Source organism: Lemur catta, chromosome 8 (assembly GCF_020740605.2).
Source record: "Lemur catta isolate mLemCat1 chromosome 8, mLemCat1.pri, whole genome shotgun sequence".
NCBI classification, from domain to species: Eukaryota; Metazoa; Chordata; class Mammalia; order Primates; family Lemuridae; genus Lemur; species Lemur catta.
The window spans coordinates 92546947-92564751 of NC_059135.1; the positions used below are offsets into that span (position 1 = coordinate 92546947).

Genomic DNA, 17805 nt, shown 5'->3' on the forward strand with positions numbered 1-17805 from the left:
GACTGCTCTGGGTTGTCTATGCCAGTGGGCTCCTCCATTGGCCCCGAGATATTAGAGTCAACTGTCAACAGGCAGCATTTCAATCTCACAAATGCTGCCAGATTTGGGGCTGATTTAATTGCATGCCATGATGTTACTCATCTTTGACATTACTTAAATTGAGTATGTATGTTTCATTCTAAAACTAAGTATTAGTCTCATGTGCCAGGTGTTAATGTTATTTCATTTAACTCTCTCATCAAACCATGAGGTATTAAGCCTTCATTTTAAGATGAGATTTACTCAGAGAGGGATTGCATCAATTGCTCAAAGTCATAAAGCTGGTAAATAATGGTGCCAGGATGCAAGAATCAATCTAATTCCAAAGTCCAGGCTTTAGAAAACAGTATTGGAAAATCATCCCAAATTATTTCCTCAAAAAAAAAGTGTGAAAAATTACCAGATTTTTTTCTATGTTTAAAAAATATTGATTACTTTGAATTGTTTTAAGCAACAGTTAAAAAGAACCTACCACACTACCCTGTTAAATCTTAACATTCTGGCTGGGCACAGTGGCTCATGCCTGTAATCCTAGCACTTGGGGAAGCCAAGGCAAGAGGATTGCTTAAGGTCAGGAGTTGGAGACCAGCCTGAGCAAGAGCAGGAGCCTGTCTCTACAAAAAATAGAAAAATTAGTTGGGTATGGTGGTGCATGCCTATAGTCCCAGCTACTTGGGAGGCTGAGGCAGGAGAATCGCCCAAGCCCAGGAGTGTGAGGTTGCAGTGAGCCATGATGACACCACTGCACTCTATCCTGGGCAACAGAGTGAGACCCTGTCTCAAAAAATAAAAGAAAAAAAAATTAATATTCTGATGCATCTGCATCAATTCTTAGAAAGAAAACACAACTAAAACCCCCATGTAGCCTCCCCAATTCCTTTAGCATTTCCTGCCCTGGGAAGGCAGAGTAGTGTCTTGCAAATCATTCCAATACATGATTTTACACTCTTATTTCCTATCATTTGAGCCTACAGAAAATAGATTATTGTGCAAAACAATAACAACACTATCTATTATATGCCAACAGTGCTTACAAGCCAGACACTATTCTAAGCACTTCACATGTAGTATTTCATTGACTATCCCCTCGCCCCCAATCACTTTGAGAGGTTGGCATGATTATCCTATTTTACAGAAAAAGTAAAACACAAATAAGTGAGGTAAGGTGCCCACAGGTACACAGTTACATAAGTATATTATATGCAGCTTTGGTAACTTTCTCAGGATCATTTTTCATTTATCTATATTGAAAGATGTAACTCTTAACTCTTTCATGAACACTTTCCAAAGAAACAAAACAAAACCCATTTGTTTTAAAGATGCAAGTAGGGTATAGTTCTATCTAGTAGTAGCTACTTCATGCTACTTTCAACTTTGCATGTAGCTTTCAACCATAATATACAATAAGAGTAAGTACCTGGGGAAAATACCTACAATAATAATAAATGTAAGAAAAGATGTACAACCTCACTAGTAATCAGAGAAATTCAAAATAAAAATGAGACATATCATTTATAAAACTGAAAATTCTAAAAGTCTGACAATATCTATCATTGGCAAGTGTGTAGAACAATGAGAACCTAATCAGTGAAGGTGGTCACCCAAAGGGATACTACTTTTGGAGATAATTAGGCAATATTTAGTAAAACTAAACATACAAATACCTTTCAATCCAACAATGTCATTCATAGGTAGATGCCCTAGGGAATCTCAGACATATGCACAAGGAGACCTGTAAAAACATTAATAGCAGCATAGTTTGTTAACTGCAAAAACTGAAAACAACTAACTGCCCATCCCCAGGACAATGTAAATGATGGGTACTCATACAGAAGATTATTACAAACAATAGAAATGAATGGACTAGAACTACATACAGCAACATGGATGGATCTCAAAAATATTGTGTAAAAAATGTTGCAAAATAATCAGAGTATACAGTACTACCATTTATATAAGGTTTATAAACATAGTTTTTATTATGTTTACAAGGAGACAATTATTCGTTATATCTGAGGCAGAAGAAGAATTTTGCACTTGGGGAGAGATACACTGGGTCTTCAATCATATTAGTAACATTTTAATGTCTTAAGCAGGTGTTAGGCATATACATAGTATATTAGTCTTTATGCCTCTTAGATATCAGAAATATTTCATAACATACACAAATAAGCCACGTTAATTTGGCCTAGAAAGTCTCTCTGAATGTTAGCTTGCTTACACAACTATTTTACTCTAAGTATGAGAGAATATACAGCACATTATATATAAAAACACAAGGTCCAATTGTTTTAGTGCATAAAAATAATTTGTAATTATAATCAACATACTGTTTATAATTAAATGAGTGGTTCAAAAGGACCTGAAAATAGATTTTCCCCCTAAAATAAGGTAAGGATTCAATCTACAATCTTGTTGAGTGGCTACTGAGCTTAACAAATCTTTTTTTTTTTTTTTTTTTGAGGCAGAGTCCTGCTCTGTCACCCTGGCTACAGTGCCATGGCATCAGCCTAGCTCACAGCAACCTCAAACTCCTGGGCTCAAGCAATCCTTCTGCCTTGCCTCCCAAGTAGCTGGGATTACAGGCATGCGCCACCATGCCCGGCTAATTTTTTCTATGTATTTTTAGTTGTCCAGCTAATTTCTTTCTATTTTTTAGTAGAGATGGGGTCTCGCTCTTGCTCAGGCTGGTCTCGAACTCCTGAGCTCAAATGATCCGCCCGCCTCGACCTCCCAGGGTGCTAGGATTAAAGGCATGAGCCACCATGCCTAGCCTTAACAAATCTTTTGATAATTCCAATATTAGCTACTATGCTATTTCTTAGTAAATCTGGTTTACAATGCTCCCCAGAAAAATCTATTCCTAGCATCTACGAAATAATAGCATTTCAGCAAAATCTATAGAATTAAAACGTAAAACATATTAAAGTACTTAATATAGAATAAACAGCTCTTAAGAAAGAGGTATCATAAAAACTTCTTGTATTTTAGAGCAGTGTTAACAGGTTTGCTAAAGCTATGACCACTTCTCCCTCCTCTCACCCGCCCCCCCAAAAAAACAAAAAAAATCCCCTCCAAAATACACCCACGTGCATACACCTATGCCCACACACACCAGGAAGCCCTGTAATGCAGCCCATGACCCCAAAGAGCTTAGATCTGGACAGATTTAACTTAAATATCAACTCTGTCTATTTAACTTAAATATCAACTCTGCCTCTTAGCTGCAACTGTCTCATATGTAAAGTAAGGAGAATTCCTTAAAAAGTTGCTCTTTGAATTAAGAAATTAACATGTTAAACAATGAAGACAGTTTCTGACACATAGGGCATCTCAAAAAACAGCAGCTACTTTTATCATTATTGCTCTATTTAGGTTAGAATAGGTTTGGGTATAAAACAGTTCATATAAGCAGCAGGTAAAGATAAATTCCCAGGTGTGATGAAATGAAGGCTGGGCAGGCTGGCACCTGTATGCTTTATGAAACTGTTTTATAATTGTAGGTTTGGTTTTTTTCACTTAATAAAAAGCTGCTCAAATGCTGCACTTAAATAGTTGAAGTTTTCGATTTAAAACTCCAAATTTGTGTTCATATCTAATTTTAGTCAACAATGTATTGTCATCTTTCTCAGAAATTTGTTGTAATTTACACTCAGTAACTGAACAGTAGCTACTACCAGAAGGACCATTATCTCATTTGCCTTAAGGATGGTGGGTCATACAACTTATTAGCTTAGGGAGGGTGATGTGAGGCAGTTTAGGAAATGATGTTTCTGATTTAAAAATATGACATTTTTCCCAAAAAGTTTGACCTACTTAAAAAAAAAAAAAAAGAATCTGATCAAGTTTAAAAGGCATTCCTCAAATGAAGGGACCCAGAAACCAACAATAAAGTTAGGGATAAATTAATAAAAAAATATTCAAGGACATAAAAAGATTTAAATAAATGAAATGACAGACCATATTCTTAACTACAAAGGTTCAAAGTTGAAAAGTAGTCAATTCTATCTAAATTGATCTATATATTGAGTAAAATCTCAGCAAAACATAGAAAGGCTGTTTGGGAAACTTGGCACAAATATTTCTAAAATCCGTCTGAAGGAATTTGTGAGCTTTGTCAGTAAAGTTACAAAAGAAGGAAAAAGAGACCATTGGCACTAATTACTAAAACATGTTATAAAGCAACAGTCATACATGAATAAGTTCCTATGATTTTCATAATTTTATAAAATCCAATAACAAATATTTTCATGCAAAATCAAGCCATAGTAATATAAACTGTGATACTGGCGCAGGAACAGATGGACAAATCAGTGGAACATAATAGAAAACTCTGAAGTAAGATTACAGAAAATTTAGTATAAGATAAAAGTGGCATTTTAAATTAGTGGGCAAACGATAGTTTATTTAGTAAATAGCATTGAGAAAATTGGTCAGTTGGGGAAAAGTATTGCTGGGTTCTTATCTCCTTTTTATAAAAATAACCTATCCATGGAAAAAATATTTAACTATAAAATCAGAGAGACAGCAGAAAAATAGGTACATATTTTTATAATTTTAAAGTGAGAAAGGCTGTAAGCTAATAGAAAAGAGCAAACATCAAGAAAAAGGTTAATAAACAGAATAATATAAAAACGTCAGACAAGATCAATATCCTAATAGAGATGTGGGTAAAGGTACTTAGCAGGCAACTGGCTAAATTTCTTTTAAAAGTCAATAATGTGGCCAGGTGTGGTGGCTCACACCTATAATCCTAGCACTCTGGGAGGCCGAGGTGGGAGTATCGCTTGAGCTCAGGAGTTTGATTCCAGCCTGAGCAAGAGCGAGACCCCGTCTCTACTAAAAATAGAAAGAAATTAGCTGGACAACTAAAAAGATATATAGAAAAAAAATTAGCCGGGCATGGTGGCCCATGCCTGTAGTCCCAGCTACTTGGGAGGCTGAGGCAGGATTGCTTGAGCCCAAGAGCTGAGGTTGCTGTGAGCTAGGCTGACACCACACAGCACTCTAGCCCAGGCAACAGAGCAAGACTCTGTCTCAAAAAAAAAAAAAAATAATAAATAGAAATAAAATAAAAGTCAATAATGTGAGAAGATCAACTTTACTTTTCACTAAAGAACTGAAATAGAAATAGCAAGAGATATCAATTTTGCCATCAAATTGGCAAAAATAAAAACTGGCCAGACTGGTGTTGGCAAGGATACAAACAAATAAATATTTGTATATATAACTGGCAAGAACAAAAAATGGTATAGCCTTTCTGGACATGAGCAGGTAACCTGTAATGAAATTTTAAATATGTGTTTACCAAAATGTTGACAGAGGCTATCTCTGAGTGGTAGAAATCCAAGACACTGTTACTTGTTTTATATACTTGTTAATATTTCCTGATATTTTAGTGGTGATCATATGTTTTAAATTAAGCTATTTCTTGGTATACTTATATTTGTACTTTCCTGATGTATGTATTATGCATCAACAAAAAGTTATTTTAAAAATTCAGCTATTTACATTTATTCTTAAGAAAGAAGAGATGACTGAACAAAGCAAACAATAGGGAACTTACAGAATACTGCAAAGGACAGGGAGAGTTAGAAACTTAGTTATACTCCTGATAGGTACTGAGGGATACCAAATAAAACCAAACAGCAGTCAGAGGCACCAGAAGCAGGTCATATGCCCAGAAAAGTCTGAACTTGTCCAAGATGGCACAAGCGGCCTTCCACACACAGCCCCTCCCTGCCTCTGACAGTGTATGTCACCACCACAATCTGCCTTTCACATATCCCTCCAGCTCCCAGCTCCCATGCCTACTCCACTGCCGCCAAGCCTCTGCCACACCTTTCCACCCCCAGCATCTCTCCAAACCCACTCCGTGCCTCACCCTCTTTGCGTTCCCATGTAAGCATCTTTCAAGACTCAGCCCAGCGACCATCTTCTGCAGGACACCTTTGGGGTCAGCTCCTCTCCTCCCCCAGGCTGAGCTGCAGTCCCCTCTGTCTGACACCACACCTGATCATTTCCTATTGACATCTGTTTACGGGGCCTGGCCTGCAAGCTCCTTGAAGGAAGAACTCTGTGTGGTTTATTTTTGCAGTCCCAGCAACTCATGTAGCATGAGGCACGTCAGTGGCCCCATAAATGTCTGTAGAACCGATGAGCAGTGAAAGGGCTGAGGACAACCTGCATTTTTCTGCTGTTTCCTAAGGACACACTGACACAGCAATCCTGCACACTGACACACAGCCCAAGAAAATGTTTCAGACCTGGAAAAAAACTTTATTGCTTCAGAATACGAATTTTTTTTTAAAAAATCAAAATATTTAATATCTATAAAACATAAATTTCAACAGCAACTCAATTCTATTCACAATTATATATAAGTTAGATTTAATGTGGGATATAGGTATATTCTAATACATTTTATGTGACCAGGTAGGACTTTGAAAAGTAAGTAAGAGTGCCTAGCGCTTAGGAAGATCTTTAAACCTCTCCGCCTGTAATACCTGTTCTGGCTAGTATCTTACCTGGTTTGAGACAATGAGGAAAAACCCATATGCAAAGCAAAACAAAACTCTTATGATCAAAGAAACAAATAAACAAAGCAAACACAAAATTCATGCAGGAACTGCCTCACATGGAGCTCCCAGTTCACGGGCCAGTAAACACTGCGTCGAGCAGCCCAGGACCCTGTCCTCCGAGACCAGAATTCCCTGGTCCTATACAGGGCTGCTTTTTTGGCCCAAGCTCCAGCACCGTGAGGAGGGAAACGTGCCTCGGGAGTTTTGAGCCCCTACAGCTGAGATGGGCCTTCAACCTGCAGTCTCCAGCCTGTGATGGAAGCTCAGCAACCAGGGAGAGCCAGGAGGAGCTGCAAGGGGGCTCCCTGACCTGCCCATCACTCTCCTCCACAAGCTCCTCCTCTCCCCACAGCAGGGTTCCCACTGAAGAGCTATGAACCAGCAGGGGCAGGCTCTGAAGGTGAAAAACTAGGCACAGCACATAAAAGGGGCGGGAGCTCAAAAAAAAAAAAAAAACATGTAACTACAGATGATTCCGGTTATTTGCGGCAGTTGCAGTTTATAAAGCTGGCTGCAAACACTTAATTAGCAAATCCTGAACCACTGCTCCCAGGGGAAATACAGAGTCAGAATCCCGTGAGACTCTTGTCACATTTTCATCAGTCAACACATAACCTTTTCTATGCATGTTTCTGTTTAAAGATGCCTTATCTAACATAAAATATATTGTTGATTAACATTGAGTTCACAGCCCACAGCACTGTAACTCATGCCTGAACAAAGCTTATCTAACACGTATTTTTTCCATAAGACACATACGTAAGACATACATAGTGTACGTAGGAACTCTAGACGTGCTTGTATACTGCACTTGGAGGCCATTTTAAATAGTAGAATCACCAAAAACAAAAACAAGAAAAGCAGGGCACTAAATAAACCACAAACTGGACACCCGTTTACAATATAAGAGCTGAAACAAGAAGGCAGCATCGCCTTGTTTGACCTCAGCTAGGAGTGTGAGTGTTCGGTGACTCAAATTTATCACTGCCCTGTACATGTCCAAGAATTATCAAGAAAGCACCTCAAGTGTTGTTTTGGGGGTTACAAATAAATGTTAGTGAGTTGGTGAATTTGTGTATATAGACTCTGCAAATAATTAACATTAACTGTATTACCAAAACAACAGTACATCTACCTTCCAGTATTTGAAGAAAGCATGAGCTCTTGACCTTTTTACGAAAGAATGGAATCCAAAATGAGCTAACTATTAGAGGCTTTCAGCGTAGGAAGAGCACTCCAGCACTAAGGTGGTTAACACGGAGAAGCTCTAGAACCAGCATGCACTGGCTGAACTTCCTTCATGCAACAGGCAGATTTCTGAGAAGTGATATATATGACTGGAATTTTAACAGACTCCTAGGGTGAATTGTTTTGAAAAACAAATATTTTATAAAGTTATATCTACTCCCTAAATTTAAGTATTGTAAAGTCAAACTTGTTATATATCAAATTTGCTTTAAAGCTGTCTTACCCATGTGAAAAAGGTACAACTTTCAAAAAAAACAGTAAGGTTCTAACCACTGTTAAATTTAAATAAATTTGGCCTAAATCTGCCTCTGTACTTAGCAAACTATAACCTAACTTAATATGTAAACAATCTGCAACCCAACTTGAGAGTTTATTCTTGCAACAGGTGACTGAATCTCAACCAATCATAGCAGCCAAATCTTCAGCCAGCGCAGGCTGCAAATAAATATTATCACACCCTAAATGCTTGCTTAATTCCTCTACATTTGGAAACCAGTATTACAAGGCAAAGAGTACAGCACCTTCCTTTTAAAACAAATAATTCAATAAAAAGATGATGAAACACAGTTTTTTGCTGTTCTATGAGAGAAAATGAAACTGTCACATATAACCAGGTATAAAAATAGAAAAAGCAGAATTCTGCCAAGAAAATCACTGAATGTGCAAATGATGGTGAAATTGCACCTTAATAATTTTAGAGTAAATAATCCTTAAGTACTACTAAATATCATTCAAATATGTCATTTTACAAAAAAAAAAAAAAATGTTGTTTAAGGCCAGGGGTGGAAGGTGGGGAGACCTACATTCTTTTTTTAACCCTTCCTAAAAGTACTGAGCACCTAGCACACTGCTAGTAAGTGAATGATAAATGTTCACCTTTTGTAGCTCATAGGAGTGAAAAATATAACTAATTCACATTTAAGACTATGACTAAAAGTAAAATGTTAACGCCATTTTAATCTATTCTAGTCTACTTCAAAAGCATAATTTTTAACTCTTGGAAGGAGAACAAAATTTTATTCTAAAATTAGACCTCAGTAACAATCATAAGCTGGTCATTATAAGAAAAAGGAAAAAAGGTAACAAGAATTTGCTTTAACACAGAGAAACCAAAACAGTGGTTTTGGTTTCCAGAGACTGGGGACAGGAGAGGAGAGTGAAGAGCGTTAGTCAGTGGGTACACAGTCACAATCAGGAGGAGTAAGTGTTGGTGTTCTATGGCACAGCAAAGTAATGATGGTCAACAGCATATTACAAAATAGTTAGAAGAGAGGCTTTTCAATATCCTCACCACAAAGAAGTGATAAATGTATGAGGTGATGTTCATGCTAAACACCCTGGTTCGATCACATATGTATCAAAACATCAAATTGTATCCCAATTATATGTACAATTATGTGTCAATTAAAAAATAATTTGCTTTAAATGTTTTCAAACACATAATTTTTAAAATATGCAACTAAGCATACACTATAAACTAGGACCATGTGAGGATTAAATAAACATTTGGAAACTTCTTGACTTTTTTTTGTTTAGGTGCATAATACAAATTAAAGCATCATTATTCTAGAAAAAAATCAGTTAAATAATCTTTCACTAACATTAAACTTTTGAGAAAGATATTTTCAACATTAATTTATGAATGATTTTAAAATCTTCAACCTCAACCATTTTTTTTCTTTTTTTTTTTTTAAATGAAGAGGTGAGAGTTTGTGAGGGGGATGCTCAGTTGCCTTGTTTGTTTTTGTTGAGGCAGAGTGTCGCTCAAGTGGCTTGGGTAGAGTGCAGTGATGTCATTGTAGCTCACTGCAAGCTCCAACTCCTGGGCTGTAAGTGATCCTTCTGCCTCAGCCTTCTGTGTAGCTGGGACTACAGATGTCCACCTCAACGCCCAGCTGGTTTTGTTGTTTTGTGTACTTTTTTTTTGTCTTTTTTTCTTTTTTATCTTTGGTAGAGACGGGGGTCTCATTTTTGCTCAGGCTGGTATGGAACCCCTGAGCTCCAGCTATCCTCCTGCCTCAGCCTCCCAGAGAGCTAGGATTACAGGCATGAGCCACCACACCCAGCCAACCTCAACCATTTTTTAGACAGGTTAAAAAAAAATAAAATCTCCCATCTCTAGCGGTTTAGGTAACACAGCAGATACAACATAAATATTAGCTACATCTGATAACTGTACACATGCTTCTCCATGCTGTACCTATTTTATTGCATAATGACATCAGTAGCTGGCCTTTCTAAATAAATAAATTCTTGATTACTGTTCACATCTAGAATACACCATCTACTGACAAATCAACATTTACAATTCCACAGACCTGTCATTAAGACCTTCAATTTGGGGCAAATGCACAAAACTGTAACTTGTTTCCTCTGCTCAAGGCATTCAAGACTCTCAGGAAACTAACCATTCTGGACAGGCAAGTTTTCCAAAGGGTTGGAGACTTAGCCATTTGGAAAGAATATTTCACACACTTTTTTTCTTAAACAAGGTACACTGAATATAAATTCTATTCTTCTTGATTCACAATCACCAGTGAGAATGTTAATCCTTGCACTGTGTGTTGAGAGACATTTCTCCATGGGTCTCTCACACTTCTGCATGTCTGTAAGCAGAGGCACTGGCTGCTTCTGTTCTGAACTATCTTTTCAAGAATGTGTGCAGAGTGAACAGTCTAGAAAGACAGATAGTATCTCCTACCAGACTGTCCAGTAAGTGATAATATCTCCCTCTGGGTAAGGTTGGGCAAGTTCTGCTTGTAGCCCCTTATAAAGAATTTGAATTACCTACACTTGGGGTTCCACAGCCGCAACACAGTCCCACTGCGTATGCAACAGCCACCTGAGCCACTCTGACTGCCCCGTGGGACTTCCAGGGCAGGAGGAATGGACACAAACATGAAGCTGCCATTGGCTGGGGTGTAACACACTCCTTTGTCTCTGACCCAAGAGTCACGTGTCTTCTGCCAAGATCAAGATCTGGATGACCTAAACTCGGGGTTCTACAACCATGACACAAACCCACTGCATGTGCAGCAGCCATCGAGGCCACTCCACATTGTTCCTATGGGACTTACAGGGCAAGAGAAACTGACACAAACATGAAGTTTGTTGACACAAATAAGAAGGAGGCCATTAGCCCGAGGTTGTCTCTGTAGCCAGAGGTCTTATGTAAGCAAACTTGAACATAACTTGGAAACATTTCTTGTAATTGACTCAAAAAAAAAGAATGTGCCTCACAAATCACAGACAGCCAACCAGCCAATTGGTTATACAACTAGGACCTCCCATCAGATGATATGCATATAAAGCAAATGCCTCCTCACACCACACCCACTAGCAAATGCCTACCGGTAGCCAGTCAGGTCATTTCTCTACGTTGCTTCTGTGTTTGGCAGTGTGGCCTGCTGCTCACACTGCTAGGGTACAGCTCTCTCAACATCCTCTGTTTCTGAGGGCTACCCAATTCATGAATCACTCTTTTTTTAAACAAATACTGTTAAATTTAATTTATCTAAGGTTTTTCTTTTAACCAGCTGATGCTGTTGGCTGTGCTGTGAGTGATATGGTTTTTGTCTCTGACACAGAAGTCTCGTGTCTTCTGCCAGCCTGCAGTAAACTGCCAGGCACATTTGTCAGCTTGCAAGTGGATAAAATCTCATATGTGTCACAGTTCTCAATAGTTATTGGTGGCAAGGATGAGACGCTGGCAGAGACATAGCTTTCTGAAACAGAAAAGACAAGGGTCTGTGGGCTTAGGAGATCTGAGAAGATTCCCTGGGATCCAGTAGCAAATGTTCTTGTCCAAGTGGTGGGTGTGGAGCAGTGGCATTACTGTCTAGAAGGTGGGCAGCAAAAGGTAGGACTGAAACAAGCTACCCAGTGGTGCTGTGGTTGTTGCCCACTCTCCTCTGTGTGCCAGGAGGGAGGGATGTTATCATGACAATGAGGCAGCAGGCACCATGGCACCAGATGAGAGGCAATGTGGCTGTAGCTGTTGAATATAGGAGTCCCCAAAGCTAAAACAGATGATATCAGCAATGAGAATACAGAGATCTTTAGGTGACTGAAAAGTTCATTAGGTTGAGCCATAGTAACCACCAGGCCATTTGAAACTGGAAGTGAATGTGCCTTGCTTACTGGCACAGAGCCAGTCTGCTCCAACGCCCCCTGATGCCTCCCCTTGCCCTCTACCCTGATATCTGCTTTATTTTGAGACAGAGTCTCACTCTGTTGCCCAGGCTAGAGTGCCGTGACGTCAGCCTAGCTCACAGCAACCTCAAACCCTTGGGCTCAAGTGATCCTCCTGCCTCAGCCTCCTGAGTAGCTGGGACTACATGCATGCGCCACCATGCCCGGCTAATTTTTTTTCTATATATTTTTAGGTGTCCGGTTAATTTCTTTCTATTTTTTTAGTGGAGACGGGGTCTCGCTCTTGCTCAGGCTGGTCTCGAACTCCTGACCTTGAGCAATCCTCCCACCTCGGCCTCCCAGAGTGCTAGGATTACAGGCATGAGCCAGCACACCCGGCCCTGATATCTGCTTTAAAGAGAAAGACGATAGAGGTGATCCAGAGTCCTGTCCCTAAGAGGAACTGAAAACCTTATACACCCATCCAAGTTGGAGAACTTCAGAAAGGAGACTCAAAACTTTTATGACTCTGTGAATACAGGCACCCAAGTTATCATCCTACCTGGCCCTGGGGCAGGCGGTACTCAGATTCAACTAAAGAGGTTTGGACAGGATTCACAGTGGGTGGGGTCTTTGTGCCAATTCAATGTACTGCTGTTTCTATATCTGAATGTACAGTAGAAGGTGATGTGTCATAGATACTTCTACTTCCCTGTCCATAAAGCCAGAGGGGGTTCTCCCAATTGGGAAGAGCTACAGGTGGAGAAATGTTAGTAGGACAATCTCCCCACCACTTGTCACCAGTGGGTGGTCAGGATATAAAGCAATTGCCCCTACCCTCTGACGTTTCAAGTTTTCATTACATAAAATGATGTCCTATTCATTGGCAAGTCAGCAGCCTCAGTCTCAATGGTCCTCACCAGGCTGTGATCATACCTCTGCCAGCAGAATTCAGGGGCTACTCACCAAGTTAAGTTTCTTGGGACTATGTGGGTGCATTCACAATGCCTACTCCCTTTGGCCATCAAGGAAAAATGGCTCCTCAGCCTCCGACCACCAAAAAGGAAGCCTAGCACCTTGTTGGACTCTTTGGATATTGAAGACAGTATGAGCCTGGGATGGCTTTGTGATGTATCAGGGTGGCCAACCTGAACTAAAGTCCTCACAATGTGCTTTCTAGTATGTTTCCAATTCAGGTGGGCCACAGGAACATATGCTCTGGTGAGTTAGAGGCTGGATGGAGCAGTAGCTGTTTTGTACCATACACACACACCTTCCCCCAATTATTCAATCACATCAAAGTGATACTGGGTAGAGATTTTGCAGGTGTTAAGTCTCAAGTCAGTTAAGTTAATCAAAAGGGAGATTATCCTGGGTTGAACTGACTACAATAGTTAGAAGCCCCTTAGGAGGACACAGGCTTTACCTGAGCCCAGAGACAACTAAACAGCACCTGGGTCTGCAACCCTCTCCCTGGGTCCTCCCTCCTGAACACTATTTGGGACAAGCTCTAGCTCGTGCCTGCGGCATCCAGCCTGCTCTTCATCAGCTGCCAGCCTGGACTTCAGACTTGCTTAGCAAGACCCACAACTGAGTAAGCCAATTCCTTGTGTGCTCTCCGTGTGTATTGTTTTCTTTCCCCCCTACTAGTTTTGCTTCTCCAGTTGAACCCTCACTGAGATGGTCCACACTTGGACGTCCTACTGGGTCCTGTATATTGGCTACCACACAAACCAGCATCCTGCATGGTGCTGAACCAGTCACTGCATGGCAAGCTGTCCAGCAAGCTGTGACACATTCTCTACCTTTGAGGCACCAGTCTCTGTGGCTGACGGTTTTGCCAACCTAAGTCTCCTGCAAAAGGAGGCAGCCTGCATCCAGAGGTGCCCTTTAAGGTTTCCGACTTCTCACCCCCGACACAGCCACCAGGTACACCCCTTTTGACAAGCAGCTACTCGCTTGCTATCAAGCTCTTGTCAAAACTGAACATGTGAATGATGGAGCCTTGTGACTCTTCAGTCAACTCCAACACAACAACTACCAAGGTGGGAAGGGCCAAACAAACAAGTTCACTTGTCAAATAGAAGTGGTACATTCCAACACGGCTGGCCAGGCCCCAGCAGTCTATTGGCTTAATGTGGAGAAGTGGTAGTTTTCCCTTTGGGGAAAACATTACTCCCCACTCCACTACCTAAAGTACAGCTGCTGCCTCATTACGACCCTCGATTCACCGAGGTCCCCCTAAATGCCTGGGCCTCATTCATGGGTCATCTGGCTAAGCTGGAACCCAGTGGTACCCACTGGGCTGCTGTGGCTGTTCAGCTCAGCTCCAGATGCAAAGAAAGTGTGAAAGTGCACATGGCCACCTGCTCAGTGGGCAGGACTCAAGGCCATCCCCACAGCTCTGGCTGACATCCCCCTGAGTGAATGTTGTTATATTTTTACCAACTCCTGGGCTATCCCCAAAAGCCTAGCTACTTTGGTCTGCCTCTTGTAGAACTACACACTAGCAGATTACAGACGCCTCTCTTTAGGGCTGTGGACTGAACCACATGGGTGACTCACCCACATGCCTGCAGAAAGGGCTGTTCCATGATGCAATGACTGGAGTCAAGCTGTCCCATGACACTGCCCAGACTGCCACCACTGCTGCCTGAATCTATCATCGTCCTGCACAGTAATACGTCTACCACCCTCCACGGGCACAAAGTAAGGACTGTGCTTCTGAGGCAGAGGCTATGGCTGCATGCCAGACTCATGACTCCTGCCGGAAGCTGACCCGTTCGTCTTGCAGTGAGGGAGGCCACGTGACAAGGACTGTTGCCTCCTCCCACTCCTGGCAGATTGACTACAGTCAACCTTTGACCTCCTTTTAGGACTCCACACCCTGTTCACATTTTTCCAGAGTATGGTGTTGATATTCTAGTCCAATTTTGGACTCCAGCCACACCACTGTGACCCTTAAAATGAATCTGTGCTGTGTCTGGTTTCCTGACTATTCAGAGTCTGACAATGACACACCTTTTACACAAATGCTACTGCACAATGGGTTAAAAGTCAAGGTTTTCAGCAGGCCTTCCGTGCCTCCCCTACCATCCACAGGCATCTGGTATTGCTGAGCACTGGGAGAGCCTCTGAAAAAATGGACTCAAAGATTTCTCCCTCTACCTCCTTCATCTCCTCCTAGTCCACACAACACAGTAAGGCAGTTTGCTCACTGACTGCGGCTGTCCCTGGAAAAGGATCATCCTCTCTCAGCAGTTTCCTGGGTAATGATCAGGACAGAAGGGATGGGGGTAGGGGGCTGTATAGACCAACCTGAAATTCTGGGATCCCACCCTAACCATCCCTGGGCATACTGCTTCTTTCTTTCCCCTACAGAACCCCAGGCCAGCCTGGGCGGCACACACTCCATGTGGTAGCCGGCCAAAAGATGGCTTAGGAGATTTGAACTTAAGTCTGGTCCAGCCACCTGGAGCCTCTTGAGGGATTCACATGGTCCTAGGTCACAAGGGCAATGACCGTGTGCTTGGGTACACTGTGGCCCAAAGTGGGAGGCAAAATGGCTCTCTGTAAGTTTTATAAAAATCCCCTTCAGGGAATAGGACTTAATTAGAAAAAAAAAAGGTGAAGTTATATTTAATAGCTACTGGAGTGGAACGCACAGATTTGTGGAGGTGGAGGGAGAGAGGTAACCTCAGCATCTGGGGAGGAACAGGTTATACTCCGGAGGTAGGGGTGCAGAGGAGCATTCATTAAAGCTGCTTTATCTTTCAGAACTGCCCTGGAGCTCCCTCAGAAGCCAAACACCCCGGAGAGGCTCTCCAAACTGTTGTGAGCACCTTAAATTTTTTTCAGCTTTACTGAGGTATAATTAACAAAAATTATATATGCCCAAGGTATCCAATGTGATGTACATATACATTGTATTACCACGTTCCACATCCATCACCTCACTGTTACCTCTTGCTTGTGTGGTGAGAATGCTTAAACTCCATTCTTAGCCAATTTCAGGTATGTAATACATTATTAACCATAGTCCCCATGCAGTACGTTAGGTCTCCAAAACTTATTCGTCTTATAACTTCCAAGTTTGTGCCCTTTGACCAACATCTCCCCGTTTCCCCCTCCCCCTGACATCTGGCAACCACCCTTGTACTATCTATTTATATGAGTTAGACTATGTTAGATTCCACATATAAGTGACATCATGCAATATTTGTCTTTCTGTGCCTTATTTTACTTATCATAATGTCCTCCAGGTTCATCCATGTTGTTGCAAATGGCAGGATTTCCTTCTTTTTTTAAGGCTGAGAAAGACTCCATTGTAATGGGCACCTTAAATTTATGATAACTGACACCTCAATCTGCCAACCCCTAACAAACAGCTCACAACACAAATACAATTTGGTCACCATTACCAATAAATCTATCAGAAGCAGAAGTCTATCTGCAACATTTACCCCAGCTGCTGCACCCCCCACACAGCTATCCCTCCTCAGTCATTCAGTGGGGCAGACAAATGCCACTCAGCTAGGAGCAAACAAAACAAGACAGAAGGGACTGACTGCCCTCAGGCCGTCCCTCCAAAAACAAGGGCTGAATGAAATGACATGGGCTCAAGTGGAAACTCAGGCCTACCAGCTGGCCAAAAGCCCTGACAACCTGTGTCCTCCAAACGACGCAGGGCCCAGCTGTAAACTGTGAGGAATACTTCCTTTCCAGGGCACCCCGTGCACCCCAAGGCCTGTGTGTTCTTGTGGAAATCAGCATTAACTTGGCCTCCACCTGAAAACACTGTTATTCACATCTTAGGGGTGGTCATAAGAGACCTGAAGGTGTTTCAGAAAACATCACCAGCAAGCTCTCAGGTGACCATGACAATCTCTCCAGAGACTGCCCTTGGTTACTCAGGGAAGCTTCCCGTAGGGTTAACTGACTCATTATTTTATGTGCATTCTATGGGCAACTTCCCTACAATGACAGTCATCCAATTAAAAAGGTGGCATGAAATCTGTCCCCAACTTCTGTGAAAGTGGTCAGTAACACCACTTTACCCTGCAGGGCATTGAGGTCAGCAGCCAATTCCCTGGCTAGGGTTGTTCTGGACAACAGAATTGCCTCAGACTTGCTCCCTGAGAGCCCAGGTGGAATCTGCACAGTTGCTTATACATGCTGTCATACTGGATGGATGCCTCGAACCAAGTGGGAAGGTCACTACAGAAACAAGGAGAAAGCCAACTGGTTTTTAAGACACACCCTGATGGTTTCTGGAATTTGTGCAGCAGGCTGAGATCAGGGCCCTGGGGCATGGTTGAGGTCAACACTGCAGGTTGGCCTCATCCTGCTGCTGGAGTCCTGTTCATAGCAGCCCTAACTAAATGCCACAGGAGACTAACTGAACCGATGCAGTGCCAGCCCCTGGTCATCCGAGTGCCCAGAGCGGCTAACAGAGCGGCATACTCAAGGGGAAATTACCAGGATATGAGGTAGAAAGGAGGAGTGGCTCTTACTGGGAGACAATTATGCATGAGTCTCTTGAGTTTCGTCTGGACTGGACTTTTCCCAGGATATTTGTACAGCCAACAGCCCTGGAAGACAGTGACAGTGTCCCCTCCCACAGCAGAGCGTAGGTGTGTTTACTGTCCAGAGTAGTACAGATAGTGGTCTACACACTGATGCAATTCCTCCCCTCCCACTCTCTCTTTAATCCATTCCAAGCTAGACTTTGCACCCACTCCTCAGTTAAAACGGCACTTGGTCAAATGCAATGAATCTCTGTCCTTATCTTCACATCATTTTGCTG

The 17805-nt window shown here is 41.8% G+C and overlaps 1 protein-coding gene across 4 annotated transcripts in view; it reads right to left on the reverse strand.

Annotated features, from left to right (window-relative positions):
• C8H2orf76 (chromosome 8 C2orf76 homolog) overlaps nt 1-17805 on the reverse strand; it is a 65143-nt gene that overhangs the window by 36176 nt on the left and 11162 nt on the right. For 3 of the 4 annotated variants that reach the window (XM_045559844.1, XM_045559843.1, XM_045559842.1), the window contains exon 3: nt 1704-1771. The gene's annotated coding sequence lies outside the window, so the exon portion shown is untranslated. Of the gene's footprint in view, nt 1-1703; nt 1772-14564; nt 14679-17805 lie in introns of those variants that run through there. The other variant, XM_045559845.1, reaches the window with a different exon arrangement.